The sequence below is a fragment of the Mytilus galloprovincialis genome, chromosome 1 (genome assembly GCF_965363235.1).
Source record: "Mytilus galloprovincialis chromosome 1, xbMytGall1.hap1.1, whole genome shotgun sequence".
NCBI lineage: Eukaryota > Metazoa > Mollusca > Bivalvia > Mytilida > Mytilidae > Mytilus > Mytilus galloprovincialis.
Window position 1 is genome coordinate 125630852 of NC_134838.1, and position 15214 is coordinate 125646065.

A 15214-nucleotide genomic window follows, 5' to 3' on the forward strand; every position below is an offset into this window, starting at 1 on the left:
ATACAAATAGTCTGTTAACTATTTTTGCCTTAAAATCTCTTAAATTTACATCTAATTCGTATGTATTCTAATTTATTGTAGTGATCTCTTCATTTTGCCTGACCATAAAAATGAGGAGTGTCATATGTAATTAAAGCATAGGCAACAACTGAACTCAATTGAGTGTTATATCTACAAAAATGTTTGTAGTTCTTTTGCCAAAACCTGCCATAATATTTTATTACCACGAAATAGTATCTTATACTGTTAAAAATCAGTTATTTTTATTATGTACATGTATCAGGTTTTATCCTTGGATGTGCATGGTGATATTGCACTTTTATGTTTTGTATAAATAACAAAACTATATTTTAATTCTGTGTATGTAACAGTCTCTCATAGTTCTTTCAAGAATGGCACATGCATTCTAAATTTTATATTGTGTACTTGATATTATATTGTGTTTATACTTTTAAGTATGTGGTGAGATTTTAATAAACTATTGAATCTGAATCTATATCTACAAAAAGGGAAGGCAACAACTACTGATTAAAGGGGTTAGGCAACAACTACTGATTAAAGGGGTTGAGGCAACAACTACTGATTAAAGGGGTTATGCAACAACTACTGATTAAAGGGGTTAGGCAACAATTACTGATTAAAGGGGTTAGGCAACAACTCATAGAATGTCATAAAGTTTAGACGGCATGACTCCTGGAAATTTGTATGTGAATGGGAATGTCATTCATTTGTTAAAATTTGCAAACTTGAAAAGATAATGCTTTTTTATACACAGTTGTTTGGCAAAATAAGAATTTAGTCAAAGGACTTTAATCTAAACCCATATTTTACCAACATTTAGATATTTGTATATTACATGTCTTTTTTTTTTTTTTGAGGGGGGGGAGCATTGGCTCATTTATATATAGACTTTGTTGACAAGCTCTAAAAATTTGCTGTTTTTCTTTAATAACAACAACTTTGAAGCACAAATTCAAATATGCAAATCAAAGGCAAAAATATGTATACTGGTATTTGTTTTGAAACTATTGGAATTCAACAGACAAAATTTGTGTCTTATTATGGCTTCTTCTTAAAACAAATGTTATCTTCTGTGAGTCTTATATGATGTACAGTTATGATTTTGAAAATATGACGAAAGACCTGCTGTTATTTTCTGGTCAATTGTTTTTGTACGACAGCAAAAATTGAAAATTTTTTGGTTGTATATTAGTATCACGTTGGCGTCGTCGTCGTCATCGTCCGAAGACATTTGGTTTTCGCACTCTAACTTTAGTATAAGTTAATAGAAATCTATGAAATTTTAACACAAGGTTTATGACCACAAAAGGAAGGTTTGGATTGATTTTAGGAGTTTTGGTCCCAACAAATTAGGGGCCAAAAGGGTCCAAAATTAAACTTTCTTTGATTTCATCTAAAAAAGAATTATTGGAGTTTTTGATATGCCAAATCTAACCGTGTATTCAGATTCTTAATTTTTGGTCCTGTTTTCAAATAGGTCTACATTAAGGTCCAAAGGGTCCAAAATTAAACTTAGCTTGATTTTAACAAAAATGGAATTCTTGGGGTTCTTTGATATGCTGAATCTAAACATGTACTTAGATGTTTTATTATGGGCCCAGTTTTCAAGTTGGTCCAAATCGGGGTCCAAAATTATGAAATTAAGTATTGTGCAATAGCAAGAAATTTCAATTGCACAGTATTCCACAATAGCAAGAAATCTTTAATTGCACAGTATTATGCAATAGCAAGAAATTTTCAAATGCACAGTATTACGTGCACAATATTGCGCAATAGCAAGAAATTTTCAATTGCACAGTTTTGCCCAATAGCAAGAAATATTCAATTGCACAGTATTGTCCGGTTTTCAAAATTGGTCTACATTAAGGTCCAAAGGGTCAAAAATTAAACTTTGTTTGATTTCAACTAAAGTAGAATATATAGGGTTCTTCAATATGCTGAATCTTACCATTTTTATACGACCGCAAAATTTGAAAAATTTTTCGTCGTATATTGCTATCACGTTGGCGTCGGCGTCGGTGTCGTCGTCCGTCGTCCGAATACTTTTAGTTTTCGCACTCTAACTTTAGTAAAAGTGAATGGAAATCTTTGAAATTTTAACACAAGGTTTATGACCACAAAAGGAAGGTTGGTATTGATTTTGGGAGTTTTGGTCCCAACATTTTAGGAATTAGGGGCCAAAAAGGGCCCAAATAAGCATTTTCTTGGTTTTCGCACTATAACTTTAGTTTAAGTTAATAGAAATCTATGAAATTTTGACACAAGGTTTATGACCACAAAAGAACGGTTGGGATTGATTTTGGGAGTTTTGGTTTCAACAGTTTAGGAATTAGGGGCCAAAAAAGGGCCCAAATAAGCATTATTCTTGGTTTTCGCACAATAACTTTAGTTTAAGTAAATAGAAATCAATGAAATTTAAACACAATGTTAATGACTACAAAAGGAAGGTTGGTATTGATTTTGGGAGTTTAGGTCCCAACAGTTTAGGAATTAGGGGCCAAAAAGGGACCCAAATAAGCATTTTTTTTGGTTTTCGCACCATAACGTTAGTATAAGTAAATAGAAATCTATGAAATTTAAACACAAGGTTTATGACCATAAAAGGAAGGTTGGTATTGATTTGGGGAGTTTTGGTCCCAACATAATAAGGGGCCCAAAGGGTCCAAAATTAAACTTTGTTTGATTTCATCAAAATTGAATAATTGGGGTCCTTTGATATGCCGAATCTAACTGTCATGACTGTGTATGTAGATTCTTAACTTTTGGTCCCGTTTTCAAATTGGTCTACATTAAGGTCCAAAGGGTCCAAAATTAAACTTAGTTTGATTTTGACAAAAAATGAATCAGTTAGGTTCTTTGATATGCTGAATCTAAAAATGTACTTAGATTCTTGATTATTGGCCCAGTTTTCAAGTTGGTCCAAATCGGGGTCCAAAATTAAACTTTGTTTGATTTCATCAAAAATTGAATAAATGGGGTTCTTTGATATACCAAATCTAACTGTGTATGTAGATTCTTCATTTTTGGTCCTGTTTTCAAATTGGTCTACACTAAAGTCCAAAGGGTCCAAAATTAAACTTAGTCTGATTTTAACAAAAATTGAAATCTTGGGGTTCTTTGATATGCTGAATCCAAAAATGTACTTAGATTTTTTATTATGGGCCCAGTTTTCAAGTTAAAATTATTATATTAAGTATTGTGCAATAGCAAGTCTTTTCAATTGCACAGTATTGCGCAATGGCAAGAAATATCTAATTGCACAATATTGTGAAATAGCAATTTTTTTTTAAATTAGAGTTATCTTTCTTTGTCCAGAATAGTAAGCAAGAAATATCTAATTGCAAAATATTGTGCAATAGCAAGATTTTTTTTTAAATGGAGTTATCTTTCTTTGTCCAGAATCAACTTAAATCTTTGTTATATACAATATACAATGTATATTCACTTTTTACTACCAACTGATAAATTAAAATAATCTTTACCATTCAGTGATAACAAGCAGTTTTTTTACATCTTAATATTTTATGATGTATTTAAATGAGTAGTTATTGTTGCAAACTCCATTAGAAATTTTAATTGAGATTAGTTTTGGAATAAGGGAAAGGGGGATGTGATTAAAAAAATTGGGTTCAATTTTTCTCATTTGAAATTTCATAAATAAAAAAGAAAATTTCTTCAAACAGTTCATTAGACCACATTCATTCTGTGTCAGAAACCTATGCTGTGTCAACTATTTAATCACAATCCAAATTTAGAGCTGAATCCAGCTTGAATGTTGTGTCCATACTTGCCCCAACCGTTCAGGGTTCAACCTCTGCGGTCGTATAATGCTGCGCCCTGCGAAGCAACTGGTTTAGATTTGGGCCTGGTTATCAAATTGGTTCACATTGAGGTCTAAAGGGTCTAAAATTGAACATTATTTGATTTAAATTGATTTCATCAAAAATTGAATTCTTGGGGTTCTATGATATGCTGAATCTAACCATGTATTTAGATTTTGGATATTGGACCATAATAGGTAAATGTCCAATTTAAAATTTTTAAGTTTCTAAGTTTCTTAGACCACATTCATTCTGTGTCAGAAACCTATGTTGTGTCAACTATTTAATCGCAATCCAAATTCAGAGCTGTATCAAGCTTAAATGTTGTGTCCATACTTGCCCCAACTGTTCAGGGTTCGACCTCTGCGGTTGTATAAAGCTGCGCCCTGTGGAGCATCTGGTAAATAATTGTGTTTTCCCATGGTCAAAGGGGTTGATATTAAACAATAAAGTATAAAATAAATACATGGTCTATAAGTATTTCCTGTAATTCTTTGAATAATTATATAAGTTTTAGTTTCCTTGTTCTGTTGTACCAAATAAAGAACTTATTTGCATTGTAAATAACTTTGTTTACATCATTTAACAAAGAATTATGTGATCTTCTTTCTGATGTCATGATTAATTAAAGTTGACTCAGTTAATTACAGTATAAATTGGTAATTACCTGTATATATTTGACATTAGTAATTACCCATCATTATTCAGTAAAACAAATTCAAGACAAATAATGTGTTTCACCCAGGATACCATCAATATTTTATAAGAATCGTCTACGGAAAGAAACTTATTTTCTGGCTGATTAATCTCTAAGTCTTACTGTTGTCACTGTGGGTCTCTGTATAAAATTATTTGTGAGGTTTCTCTTATTGATTAAGGTTTTACATTTTTGTAAAATTATTATAATTCTGTCTCAGTTCAATGACAGCAATTTAAAAAAATGCTTGAAAAAATAAGCAATTTGAGATATATATATATATATATATATTTTCCCCTATTCAGTAACTGAATTCAGAGGTATGTCATAAAAGATTGTTCATGTTATATGGGAAGTTTTTTATTTCCCACTAACGACAGTAGAGGGGCATTATGTTTTCTGGTTCGTTCTGTCCATCTGTCCCATTTCAGGTTAAAGTTTTTGGTCAAGGTAGTTTTTCATGAAGTTGAAGTACAATCAACTTGAAACTTGTTGTCTATAATATGATTTTCAGATTTAAGTGCCAAATAAGAGTTTTTACCCCAATTAACATAGAAATTGATAGTGTGAGTGCCGAGTGGGGCATCTTGTACTGTGGAAACATTCTTGTTGGTCTTGTCATTGAAGAAAGTCAAGGATTGGAAACAGAAGAGTCTACATTTTAGGAATAACTTTGGTTAAGTTTTGTGTAAATGTGTAGTGTTATTGGCCCCAGTTTCTTTTCATCACAGTTACTTTAAGTTGAATGGTGGGGTTCTGGGACTTTGATTTGAAATGGCAATAAGTAGCCATCATGAAAGTGTGCTGTAGAACACAACAATGGATTCTCACTTTACCTTGTAATTGTATGCTTCATTTGACTGATAAACTTAGTTCAAGATTTTAAATCATAAGAAATTATTATGGAGAGACCTTTAATATTCACCGATTACGACATATTAACAAACACGATATGGATATGATAATTGCTATGTGTAGTAAATTATGACAACTTATCATAGTTAGACAATTTACATCTCCCATCAGATTCACACAGCCATAATATCAGGATTTTTGTAAGGCTTTTTGGTCAATAAAACATGATAGTTTATGGTAATCTGTCCAATTTACAACAAATAATATAAATTTGTTGAAATAAAAGCGTTATGTTTGACAACAGGGGAATTGTGATCACCCTGAATATAATATGTTTATGGTTGTATAAAATTAGAACATAATTGGACAGTGCATCTGTTTTAGAGTTTATGGGTGTATAGAGTTATAACATAATTGAGGATCTCTTTTAGATCATACTGGACAATCATATAAGTCACTATATACATATGATTGGTTGATTGATTGATTGATTGATTGATTGATTTAATTCTACATGCAAATATTTTTTATATATAAACTCTCAAATACTTTTTTATTTAACAAATAATACCTGTATGACTATTTCAATAGTTTATTTTACAATGTTATATGTAAAATACTGTATGTTGTATCAATCATATATGTTATGTGTATATGCCCCCCTGGGGACCTAATTTGGAAAATAAAATTTATCTTATCTTATCTTATCTCATAAATGATCCTTATATTTTACCATAATATGTATTAACTATGTGGAAATTGTGGTACAATTGGGCAAGTGTTGAAACAAAGAGTTTAAAATTTTGAGTCCTAAGTACAATTTGACTGAGCAAGTGAAAAAGACATGGATCGATAATGGTCTCCGAATTGGGTTATTGTCTCAAAAATTGGGGTTTTCTGTAAAAAAAATGATTGTCTCAAAGACAAATTTAAAAAAAACAAAACACTTCATTTATACGTCATGTCACAAATGTTTCTGCCTTCGTATGGTTTCATAGGAGATGCAGCTTATCAAAATCAGTCTCTTCCTTCAGTAGTACATGTATAGATGTATTGAGCAGTGGTCTTCCTTTAGTAGTACATGTATAGATGTATGGAGCAGTGGTCTTCCTTCAGTAGTACATGTATAGATGTATTGAGCAGTGGTCTTCCTTTAGTAGTACATGTATAGATGTATGGAGCAGTGGTCTTCCTTCAGTAGTACATGTATAGATATATTGAGCAGTGGTCTTCCTTTAGTAGTACATGTATAGATGTATTGAGCAGTGGTCTTCCTTTAGTAGTACATGTATAGATATATGGAGCAGTGGTCTTCCTTTAGTAGTACATGTATAGATGTATTGAGCAGTGGTCTTCCTTTAGTAGTACATGTATAGATGTATGGAGCAGTGGTCTTCCTTTAGTAGTACATGTATAGATATATGGAGCAGTGGTCTTCCTTTAGTAGTACATGTATAGATGTATGGAGCAGTGGTCTTCCTTTAGTAGTACATGTATAGATGTATGGAGCAGTGGTCTTCCTTCAGTAGTACATGTATAGATGTATTGAGCAGTGGTCTTCCTTTAGTAGTACATGTATAGATGTATGGAGCAGTGGTCTTCCTTCAGTAGTACATGTATAGATGTATGGAGCAGTGGTCTTCCTTCAGTAGTACATGTATAGATGTATGGAGCAGTGGTCTTCCTTTAGTAGTACATGTATAGATGTATGGAGCAGTGGTCTTCCTTTAGTAGTACATGAATTAAAATTTAATGCTGCTAAATGTAAAGTATTGCATATTAATCCTGACAATGACCTGAAATATCGTTATACCATGTTGGATGAATCTGGAAATTTTATTGCATTATCTACAGTGAATGAAGAAAAGGATCTTGGAGTAACTTTCGAGTCTAATTTGAAATTTGAAAAACATATAAGTGATATTTACAACAAAGCGCAAAGAGTGTTGTCTCTTATTCATCATTCTTTTGATTACATGGATCAAGATATGTTTCTTACTATTTATAAATCAATAGTGCGTCCGCTGCTTGAATATGCGACATGCGTCTGGTCACCGTATCTTAAAAAAGACATTCGTAAACTGGAATCTGTACAAAGGAGGGCTACAAAACTGGTGAAAAATATTTGTCATCTTAATTATGAAGACAGGCTACGTTCATTGGGTTTGCCAACTTTGGAATATCGTAGGGATAGGAATGACATGATACAAGTCTACAAATCGTTGCATGGTATAGATGACATTGACTGGATGAAGCTATTTACTTTAGCACCATCTAATAATACAAGAGGTCACTCATTAAAACTGTTTAAAAAACAGTGTAAGACCACACATAGACTAAATACTTTTTCAATTAGAGTAGTGGATCAGTGGAATAACCTGTCTGATTTAACAGTGACGGCAAAGACTCTAAATAATTTTAAGTCTGCACTAAATGGCGAAAACTGGAACCCTTATAAATTCATATGTTCGTGTTAATTAAGTGTTCAGCTGCGCACACCCAAATAAGTGTTTTTTATTATAAGTTTAATATATATTATATATATATATATATTAATTATGAGAAGAGAAATGCATATACGACAATCCAAGATGAGGGGTCAGTAGAAGCCTTTGGCTTATTTAACGACCCGAAGATAAAGGTATAAAGGTATAAAGGTATAGATGTATGGAGCAGTGGTCTTCCTTCAGTAGTACATGTATAGATATATGGAGCAGTGGTCTTCCTCTAGTAGTACATGTATAGATATATGGAGCAGTGGTCTTCCTTTAGTAGTACATGTATAGATGTATGGAGCAGTGGTCTTCCTTTAGTAGTACATGTATAGATGTATGGAGCAGTGGTCTTCCTTTAGTAGTACATGTATAGATGTATGGAGCAGTGGTCTTCCTTTAGTAGTACATGTATAGATGTATGGAGCAGTGGTCTTCCTTCAGTAGTACATGTATAGATATATGGAGCAGTGGTCTTCCTTTAGTAGTACATGTATAGATGTATGGAGCAGTGGTCTTCCTTCAGTAGTACATGTATAGATATATTGAGCAGTGGTCTTCCTTTAGTAGTACATGTATAGATGTATGGAGCAGTGGTCTTCCTTCAGTAGTACATGTATAGATGTATTGAGCAGTGGTCTTCCTTTAGTAGTACATGTATAGATGTATTGAGCAGTGGTCTTCCTTTAGTAGTACATGTATAGATGTATTGAGCAGTGGTCTTCCTTTAGTAGTACATGTATAGATGTATTGAGCAGTGGTCTTCCTTTAGTAGTACATGTATAGATGTATTGAGCAGTGGTCTTCCTTCAGTAGTACATGTATAGATGTATGGAGCAGTGGTCTTCCTTTAGTAATACATGTATAGATGTATGGAGCAGTGGTCTTCCTTTAGTAGTACATGTATAGATATATGGAGCAGTGGTCTTCCTTTAGTAGTACATGTATAGATGTATGGAGCAGTGGTCTTCCTTCAGTAGTACATGTATAGATGTATTGAGCAGTGGTCTTCCTTTAGTAGTACATGTATAGATGTATTGAGCAGTGGTCTTCCTTTAGTAGTACATGTATAGATGTATGGAGCAGTGGTCTTCCTTTAGTAGTACATGTATAGATGTATGGAGCAGTGGTCTTCCTTCAGTAGTACATGTATAGATATATGGAGCAGTGGTCTTCCTTCAGTAGTACATGTATAGATGTATGGAGCAGTGGTCTTCCTTTAGTAGTACATGTATAGATGTATGGAGCAGTGGTCTTCCTTTAGTAGTACATGTATAGATATATGGAGCAGTGGTCTTCCTTTAGTAGTACATGTATAGATGTATGGAGCAGTGGTCTTCCTTTAGTAGTACATGTATAGATGTATTGAGCAGTGGTCTTCCTTTAGTAGTACATGTATAGATGTATGGAGCAGTGGTCTTCCTTTAGTAGTACATGTATAGATGTATTGAGCAGTGGTCTTCCTTTAGTAGTACATGTATAGATGTATTGAGCAGTGGTCTTCCTTTAGTAGTACATGTATAGATGTATGGAGCAGTGGTCTTCCTTCAGTAGTACATGTATAGATGTATGGAGCAGTGGTCTTCCTTTAGTAGTACATGTATAGATATATGGAGCAGTGGTCTTCCTTTAGTAGTACATGTATAGATGTATTGAGCAGTGGTCTTCCTTTAGTAGTACATGTATAGATGTATTGAGCAGTGGTCTTCCTTTAGTAGTACATGTATAGATGTATTGAGCAGTGGTCTTCCTTTAGTAGTACATGTATAGATGTATTGAGCAGTGGTCTTCCTTTAGTAGTACATGTATAGATATATGGAGCAGTGGTCTTCCTTTAGTAGTACATGTATAGATGTATGGAGCAGTGGTCTTCCTTTAGTAGTACATGTATAGATGTATTGAGCAGTGGTCTTCCTTTATTGAGCAGTGGTCTTCCTTTAGTAGTACATGTATAGATGTATGGAGCAGTGGTCTTCCTTCAGTAGTACATGTATAGATGTATGGAGCAGTGGTCTTCCTTTAGTAGTACATGTATAGATGTATGGAGCAGTGGTCTTCCTTTAGTAGTACATGTATAGATATATGGAGCAGTGGTCTTCCTTTAGTAGTACATGTATAGATGTATTGAGCAGTGGTCTTCCTTTAGTAGTACATGTATAGATGTATTGAGCAGTGGTCTTCCTTTAGTAGTACATGTATAGATGTATTGAGCAGTGGTCTTCCTTTAGTAGTACATGTATAGATGTATTGAGCAGTGGTCTTCCTTTAGTAGTACATGTATAGATGTATGGAGCAGTGGTCTTCCTTTAGTAGTACATGTATAGATATATTGAGCAGTGGTCTTCCTTTAGTAGTACATGTATAGATGTATGGAGCAGTGGTCTTCCTTTAGTAGTACATGTATAGATGTATTGAGCAGTGGTCTTCCTTTAGTAGTACATGTATAGATATATGGAGCAGTGGTCTTCCTTTAGTAGTACATGTATAGATGTATGGAGCAGTGGTCTTCCTTTAGTAGTACATGTATAGATGTATTGAGCAGTGGTCTTCCTTTATTGAGCAGTGGTCTTCCTTTAGTAGTACATGTATAGATATATGGAGCAGTGGTCTTCCTTCAGTAGTACATGTATAGATGTATGGAGCAGTGGTCTTCCTTCAGTAGTACATGTATAGATGTATGGAGCAGTGGTCTTCCTTTAGTAGTACATGTATAGATGTATGGAGCAGTGGTCTTCCTTTAGTAGTACATGTATAGATGTATTGAGCAGTGGTCTTCCTTTAGTAGTACATGTATAGATGTATTGAGCAGTGGTCTTCCTTTAGTAGTACATGTATAGATGTATTGAGCAGTGGTCTTCCTTTAGTAGTACATGTATAGATGTATGGAGCAGTGGTCTTCCTTTAGTAGTACATGTATAGATGTATGGAGCAGTGGTCTTCCTTTAGTAGTACATGTATAGATGTATTGAGCAGTGGTCTTCCTTTAGTAGTACATGTATAGATATATGGAGCAGTGGTCTTCCTTTAGTAGTACATGTATAGATGTATGGAGCAGTGGTCTTCCTTTAGTAGTACATGTATAGATGTATTGAGCAGTGGTCTTCCTTTAGTAGTACATGTATAGATGTATGGAGCAGTGGTCTTCCTTCAGTAGTACATGTATAGATGTATGGAGCAGTGGTCTTCCTTCAGTAGTACATGTATAGATGTATGGAGCAGTGGTCTTCCTTCAGTAGTACATGTATAGATGTATTGAGCAGTGGTCTTCCTTTAGTAGTACATGTATAGATGTATGGAGCAGTGGTCTTCCTTTAGTAGTACATGTATAGATGTATTGAGCAGTGGTCTTCCTTTAGTAGTACATGTATAGATGTATGGAGCAGTGGTCTTCCTTTAGTAGTACATGTATAGATGTATGGAGCAGTGGTCTTCCTTCAGTAGTACATGTATAGATGTATTGAGCAGTGGTCTTCCTTTAGTAGTACATGTATAGATGTATGGAGCAGTGGTCTTCCTTCAGTAGTACATGTATAGATGTATGGAGCAGTGGTCTTCCTTTAGTAGTACATGTATAGATATATGGAGCAGTGGTCTTCCTTTAGTAGTACATGTATAGATGTATGGAGCAGTGGTCTTCCTTTAGTAGTACATGTATAGATGTATGGAGCAGTGGTCTTCCTTTAGTAGTACATGTATAGATGTATGGAGCAGTGGTCTTCCTTTAGTAGTACATGTATAGATGTATGGAGCAGTGGTCTTCCTTTAGTAGTACATGTATAGATGTATTGAGCAGTGGTCTTCCTTTAGTAGTACATGTATAGATGTATTGAGCAGTGGTCTTCCTTCAGTAGTACATGTATAGATGTATGGAGCAGTGGTCTTCCTTCAGTAGTACATGTATAGATGTATTGAGCAGTGGTCTTCCTTTAGTAGTACATGTATAGATATATGGAGCAGTGGTCTTCCTTCAGTAGTACATGTATAGATGTATTGAGCAGTGGTCTTCCTTTAGTAGTACATGTATAGATGTATTGAGCAGTGGTCTTCCTTTAGTAGTACATGTATAGATGTATTGAGCAGTGGTCTTCCTTCAGTAGTACATGTATAGATGTATTGAGCAGTGGTCTTCCTTTAGTAGTACATGTATAGATGTATGGAGCAGTGGTCTTCCTTCAGTAGTACATGTATAGATGTATTGAGCAGTGGTCTTCCTTCAGTAGTACATGTATAGATGTATGGAGCAGTGGTCTTCCTTTAGTAGTACATGTATAGATGTATGGAGCAGTGGTCTTCCTTCAGTAGTACATGTATAGATGTATTGAGCAGTGGTCTTCCTTCAGTAGTACATGTATAGATGTATGGAGCAGTGGTCTTCCTTTAGTAGTACATGTATAGATGTATGGAGCAGTGGTCTTCCTTCAGTAGTACATGTATAGATGTATTGAGCAGTGGTCTTCCTTTAGTAGTACATGTATAGATGTATTGAGCAGTGGTCTTCCTTTAGTAGTACATGTATAGATATATGGAGCAGTGGTCCATGTTTATGCTAGAAAATGTAAAGAAAAATAATACATAAGCTTGTATATTTGTAATTTTAAAAAGTGCTGACTGATTAGACAAGAATTATATTAAAGATAAAAACTTTGGAATTCAAGGTTGAGACATGTTTTATGTCAGAATGAGTTAAGGGTTTTTGTTTTGTTGTAGACAGAAACACTGTTATTTATGTACTGTATGTCTCCTTTATATTGATTGACACATACTTACTAAAGATAAACATTTAAAAAAATCATTTTATCAATTTTATCTTTGAAATAAAAACTGCATGATATTTAATTTGCAAAAATGATAAAAAATTGGAAGTTCAGAAAGATAAACAGTTGTTTGTTTAAAATCAATTTTTCTGCTGCATCTGTTGAATATGTAACTAATCATGTGTAAGATATTACATTGAGATTTGAATTAATTGATTATTTATAAGATCTAGGAAGGTGTTTATAGAGGATAGAGAACATCTGGGGCCAACTTAATTAGTTTATAAATCACCTGGGGTGAAATATTATAATAATCTATAATTGGTTCCTATACAGCTGATAGTCTTGCTATAGGGGGAGTTGTTTGAATATTTTATAAACAGGGACAGACTTATTACTTTAGGGGAAGTTGTGTGGTACAAGTCTCTGGTGAAATGTCATATGATATTTAGTTCTAAATAAACAGGAGATAATGGATTAAATTTGGTTTTACTGGAAACAGAATTGTGGTTTTGATCATAGAACTTGAGGTTTGTGTAAAATTAACATTCAAGGGTAGGTGGTTCTTGTGGTACATGTATTTGGATTAAAAATAAGGAAACATTGTATTGACATTACACTTTTGGTAAGATAAAGCTTATTGTTGTAAAAATCATGGTTTAACCTGCAGTCAGATTGAATACAAGCCCTGTATTAACGTTTTGCTCACAAGGAACTGACAACACCCTGCTCTGCTTTCTGTTCTTGTATTTGCAACATCAGCCAATGAAATGTCTGCCTTAAAAAAAAAGGCATCTTTTGATCAGTAGGACAAAATCAAGAAAGTTATTAGAGATCTCATATGACCTCCTTGGACAAAATCAAGGAATATTCAGAAAGGTCTTAAAATCTGATAGAAAGACATAGGAGATAGTTTGTATGTCTGTAAAAAGTTGCATACCTTTTTTTTTCACTAAATACAGTAATTTGTAGTATTATGCTCACTATGCATGTCATAATAAAAATGATGAATAACATTTTGAAGGAAGACTTTTAGTTTATGTTGTGTTTAGTGTATTATGCACTAACATTTCTAAGCTATAAAGGTCAGGGGTGAAGGTCATAACATCATTTGATGGACAGCTTTTAATTAGGAGAAAATTAGTTTGATGTTAAAAGATAAGTCATTTGACTGTTGGTGTACTGCATTGACAAGGTTAGAATAAAAGTCTCTATAAATGCCAAAGTGTATTTCTGTCTTTCCATTTGCAAGTCAATAAATCATAGAACCTTGAGGTTTAATCTAGTAAACAAGATTAGTGGGTAAATATTTGGAACATCCCATTTTTATACCACTGCAAAAATTGAAAATTTTTTGGTCGTATATTGGTATCATGTTAGCGTCATCGTCCGAAAAGACATTTGGTTTTCGCACTCTAACCCAAATAAGCATTTTTTCAGTTTTGGCACAATAACTTTAGTATTAATTTTGGGAGTTTTAGTCCCAACAGTTTAGGAATTAGGGGCCAAAAACAGGTCCCAAATAAGCATTTTTCTTGTTTTTTGCACAATAACTTTAGTATAAGTTAATAGAAATCTATGAAATTTTAACACAAGGTTTATCACCACAAAAGGAAGGTTGGGATTGATTTTGAGAGTTTTGGTCCCAACAAATTAGGGTCCAAAAGGGTCCAAAATTAAACTTTGTTTGATTTCATCAAAAAAAGAATTATTAAGAGTTCTTTGATATGCCAAATCTAACCGTGTATTCAGATTCTTAAATTTTGGTCCTGTTTTCAAATTGGTCTACATTAAGGTCCAAAGGGTAAATTAACCTTAGCTTGATTTTAACAAAAATTGGATTCTTGGGGTTCTTTGATATGCTGAATCTAAACATGTACTTAGATTTTTGATTATGGGCCCAGTTTTCAAGTTGGTCCAACTAATTATTATATTAAGTATTGTGCAATAGCAAGAAATTTTCAATTGCACAGTATTCCGCAATAGCAAGAAACCTTCAATTGCACAGTATTATGCAATAGCAAGAAATTTTCAATTCCACAGTATTGCGCAATAGCAAGAAATCTTCAATTGCACAGTATTGTGCAATAGCAAGTAATCTTCAATTGCACAGTATTGCACAATAGCAAGAAATATCTTATTGCACAATATTGCGCAACAGCAAGAAATTTTCAATTGCACAGTTTTGCGCAATAGCAAGAAATATTCAATTGCACAGTATTGTCCTGTTTTCCGATTGTTCTACATTAAGGTTCAAAGGGTCAAAAATTAAACTTTGTTTGATTTCAACAAAAATTGAATATATGGGGTTCTTCAATATGCTGAATCTAACCATGTATTTAGATTTTTAATATTTGGACCCAGTTATCAGATTGGTCCACATTGAGGTCTAAAGGGTCTAAAATTGAACATTATTTGATTTCATCAAAAATTGAATTCTTGGGGTTCTATGATATGCTGAATCTAACCATGTATTTAGATTTTGGATATTAGACCATAATAGGTAAATGTCCAATTTAAAATTTTTAAGTTTCTAAGTTTAAGTTCTTAGACCACATTCATTCTGTGTCAGAA

The 15214-nt window shown here is 33.5% G+C and overlaps 2 protein-coding genes across 14 annotated transcripts in view; both read left to right on the forward strand.

The window, feature by feature from the left end:
- LOC143057663 (heparan sulfate glucosamine 3-O-sulfotransferase 1-like) overlaps window positions 1–15214 on the forward strand; it is an 88815-nt gene that overhangs the window by 34715 nt on the left and 38886 nt on the right. The window lies entirely within an intron of this gene.
- The window catches only part of LOC143057705 (heparan sulfate glucosamine 3-O-sulfotransferase 1-like), a 54343-nt gene that overhangs the window by 27150 nt on the left and 11979 nt on the right, over window positions 1–15214 (forward strand). The window contains exon 1 of one of the 7 annotated variants that reach the window (XM_076231128.1): window positions 13040–13170. The exons of the other annotated variants lie outside the window; for them this stretch is intronic. The gene's annotated coding sequence lies outside the window, so the exon portion shown is untranslated. Of the gene's footprint in view, window positions 1–13039; window positions 13171–15214 lie in introns of those variants that run through there. 7 annotated transcript variants of the gene reach the window in all.